This window comes from Delphinapterus leucas, chromosome 19 (assembly GCF_059928025.1).
Source record: "Delphinapterus leucas isolate spDelLeu-1000000601 "Yukka" chromosome 19, BTC_Dleu_Yukka2, whole genome shotgun sequence".
Lineage (NCBI taxonomy): Eukaryota > Metazoa > Chordata > Mammalia > Artiodactyla > Monodontidae > Delphinapterus > Delphinapterus leucas.
This window is the reverse complement of record NC_143147.1, coordinates 24,344,980-24,349,186: the sequence shown is the minus strand read 5'-3', so window position 1 is coordinate 24,349,186 and position 4,207 is coordinate 24,344,980. Positions and strand designations below refer to the sequence as shown.

General features: G+C 52.6%; 1 non-coding gene across 1 annotated transcript; it reads right to left on the bottom strand.

The window, feature by feature from the left end:
- Positions 1 to 3,728: 3,728 nt before the first annotated feature.
- On the bottom strand, positions 3,729 to 3,800 carry TRNAT-CGU (transfer RNA threonine (anticodon CGU)). Its single transcript has one exon. It is a non-coding gene; the product is annotated as a tRNA-Thr (tRNA).
- Positions 3,801 to 4,207: the final 407 nt, after the last annotated feature.

Genomic DNA, 4,207 nt, shown 5'->3' with positions numbered 1-4,207 from the left:
GCTGGCTCAGAGTGCCAGCCCTCTCACTTGGGGTTCTCAGAAAGGCTTTCTCTGGGCAGGGTGAGTGCCTGGAAGATGGGAGAGCCCTTGGTTCAGAAGATCTAGGAGTCTGTCTCCTGGGGATTCCAACTGGTGATAGGGAGTTTCTGTGTCCCTCCCTTGTCTCCACAGCCTGAGTACTGGGGTCAAGCCTAGTGATTTTGTTCACTATGTGCTTTTTCTATTGATCAGGGGTGAATATTAGACAAGACAAGTACCTGCTTGCCCCATGGGTTGGCAAAGAGATGGGCCATCTCCTGGGTACATGTCAGGTTATAATCAAAGATGACTTTCCCAAGCAGATTTGTGCTCATCCTGCAGAGGAGCTTAACCTATGTCATAAAGGTAGTGCTTCCTGGATGATCTTGAACAAATCATTTCCCTTCTCTTTGCCGTCTCTGTGGCTGTACAATGAGAGGGTTGGGTGGTTGCTTTCATTCCTATCAGACCATGATTCCAAACTGGCAACTTTTGTCGCAAAGTATAGGGTTGGACCTTTAGTGTTTGCTTATAAAAGCATGGACAGACAGTATTTGTTTCTTAATTTGAAATTTCATTTTCTGTGCAAGGTCAGAGGGGTTGGCCGCTGGGGGTGGGGGTGGGGCTTAGGGAGGAGAAAAGCACCCCTGCCTGCTTAGTTGCAACCTAGATCATGATATTTGAGTGTCAACGGTGATTGAATGAGGGCAGAAGCAGCCAAGATTGTTTGTGGTGCTCTGGCAAATTCTTGTTCATCCTCCAGAGCCCAGGTATGACATCACCTCCTCTGGGAAGACCTCCACAACCCTTTAAGCAGGGTCCTGTCTTGTAAGAGGGCTCTGCCTCTGTACCAGATGCTGGAAACACGGACACAAGCAAGACACTGTCCCAGTCCTGAGGGGCCTCCCAGCTATGGTGTGAAACACACAGAGGGGTCCCAGACAGTAAGCTGTGACTCATTACCTGGGGGAATCAGAGGTTTCTCAGAGAAGGTGACACGTGAGTCTCACCAAAGGGATGGAATCTGACTCTGATCCAGTGTGTGGATCTAGCTGCTAATTTGCAGGGAATACCGAGGACAGAAGAAATGGAACTGCACTGTGAGTCTGCAGCCAGCAAAGTCTAGACTATGGGAAACTCTCCAGGTCAAATGGGCCAGGTTCCTCAACAGACAGACACACTGCAAGAAAATAAAAGGGAAGGAAGAGAATCCTAGTGATTGGAAAAAAAAAAAGCTTAAAAGACACATCAGTTTTTAAAATGGGCAAAGTTAAACTGTAGGGTATAAAGATGTACAAGGTGATAAGTTAAAATGCAAGGAAGTGATTGATTACTATAAAAGTAAGGGGTACGGTTGCCTCTGGCTGTAGGGGATTGTGATTGCAAGGGGGGGGGCACATGAAAGAGGTTTCTGGGTGTCTGGCAAAGTTCTCTGACCTGGGTGGTGTTCTACTTATAACTCATTAAGACATTCACTTAATGTGCGTGGTTTCTGAAATTGTGTTTTATTGCACAATAAAAGATTTAAAAATAGACATCTCCAGGCTGGAATATTGGATTAAAACTGACGGCACAAGGCAAAATATATACACTTGCCAAATTCTGCTTTTAAGTCAAATAATATTTGCTCGCAGGAAAGAAGCGGCCTGACCTAAAGTAGTTTGTCTTTTTAAAAATATCCTGGAGGTTTTTAGCTGCCCACAAATGACTGTGCCTGCATACGTGGCTCTCCAACTGCAGTCCCAGAGGCCCTGTCTTTGTCCTAGACTCTGGGGGGAGCCACTGTGGGGAGGTCCGAGCAAGGGGAAACTGACAGGGGGAGGGGCTTCGTAGCTCTGGTCCTGCCCATCAGGGAGGACTGGCTGTAACTCTGGATGGGGGAGCCAGGGCCATATAGTCTCACCGTGAGGGTGCCACGACCAAGTCCCACTGTGAAAGGGGATGCTATGATTCACTACTTTGGCAGCCCCAAGAGAGACTGGGCGTGGCGCTAGCTCGAGGCAGCCCCCCCCACACACACCGCTTCTCCAAGGGCCAAGCTCTGAGGTAGAAACTTTGAATTTCAAGCCACAGGCATTTAGGAAACATCTCTTTCAACTCTCTAATTTTGCAACTAAGGAAGTTGAAATCCGGGGTATGTGATTTAACAAGGGTCATGCAATAAACTCAACACAGGTGTCTCCTTCTGCTTCTGCCCTCCGCCTTCAAGCCAATGACCTACCTCCAGTCTCACAGAGGTAAGTATAGATACCTGTGGGCCTACAATGTAACTACAAGGTAACTACAAGTTACCTACAAGGTAACTTGCTAGGCCTCTCGGCTCCTACGCTCACCCTGGTGCTTGTATCTGACACACCTGCACTTCCATCTCTCACCAACCTTGACTTGGGATCCATACTTGACCCCTGTCTCTGGGGGCCCATGTTTCCCCCAACATCTGTATGTTGAGCTCTTCTATACCTTGACCCTCTTTTATTGACTTTGGCTTGGCTCATCCACCCCCCTCTGTTGGGGTGGAATTCTCTGCTCCAGCAGCTGCAGGAAACCCAGTGTCCAGCCTCCGAGTTCCTTCTCATCAGAAATCCAAACTAAGGGACAGGATTCAAGGCCATACCCAGTAGTTCAGGACCTTTCCCCTTCCTATCCCTGAATGTCTGGAATCTGAATGTCTGGGAAATCGATTTGCATTTAGGAACAATTCCACGATGACGCTGGTACCCTAGCTCAGCATTCCCTTCAAAAGCTAAGTGTATCTCTTCCATTTATTGGAATCTTAGGGAAAAAGATTAATATCCTGTCTTCTATGATCCTGCCCCAAAGAGACTCTGCTGACATTCAATCCACCTGAAGCTCCATGTGGTCACCTGGGCAGCGGGACCTGCAGAAAGGTGTGTTTTGGGGTCACGTTAACAGAAGTATGAGATATAGAATGAGGGAGGTGAAGTAACATTAATGAGACTACACCTGGAGTCGTACGTGTCACTTCAGTCCTGAGTGTCACAATCGAAGAAGGGGACAGATAGACCAGAGCATATCAGGAATGAGAGGCACTAAACATCACGTCATATTAAATTGGTCTATTTATCCTAGAAATGACTTGGGGAGTATCATAACTGGCTAGGGGCCAGACGTAAAGGGTCAGTTCACAAGGTCTGGGAAAGGAAAAGGCACCCGCCAGCTGAACGATGTGGTTGGCTTCCTAGACAAGAAGGCAGACAGCGAGCACCACGTGGAGAACTCACCTTTCAGGCAAAACCCAGAAACCACTGCTCCAGAAACTCCAACGCCCGTTCTGGAAATTTCTCCCACCCTCGAGACGCGCAAAACCAGTGAGACCGGACCTCTACCTCCGCCTTACCCGCCGCTGGCGACACCAATGCCTAGCGCGGGCCTTAGTGTCCCCACAGGTAACACAAGGATCCCAGGCCAGCCCCGCCCTGCCCAGTGCGGCTGGGTGAATGGAGGTTCGGGGAGAGGAGACGCAGGGCGGCCAGCGAAACGCGACATAGCTGGTGCCCGCGAGCCCTGGTGCCCTGGCTCGGCCTGCGTTGGTGACCGCGGCGCCGAGGAATGCGGGTGGACGGGGAAGGGTGGGACCGGAGGACGCCTGAACACAATGTGAAAAGTAAAAAAACACCACGTCGCAGAGGAAAGAGGCGATACACATGGGAACACCGAAGCCCCCACTATCGACCCCAATTTCAAGAACCAGGCACGGACGGGGTTCGAACCCGCGATCTTCGGTTTACGAGACCGACGCCTTACCACTTGGCCACCGCGCCTGACAGCCGAGGGAGCGGTGGAAGCTCTCAGTGGAGGGGAGGCGGCGCAGGCGCGGGAGGGGCGGCGCCTCGCCTCCGGCCCCGCCCCCGGCCCAGCCGCCCTGCCCTCCACACCCGCCGTCCGGGACCTAGCTCTCGGAGCTGCTGCGGCCCTCTCAGCGTCAAGGCCAGGCGCCCGCGTCCTACCGGCGGCGGGATCCGAACTCGCGGCACCCGCCGGCCCGGCCCGGGCCCGCCCCACCTCTAGCGCCCCCAGGGGCACGGCGCCTGCGGAGAGGCCCGAGGGGCATTCGAAAGGAGCGGCGGCGGGCGGAGAACCCAGGTGGGGAGAAACCACGACCGACGCCTGTGACGGAGCCGAAGCGGAGACGGCGGCGGCGAGCGAGCCAGGGCACAGCGTCCGCGCT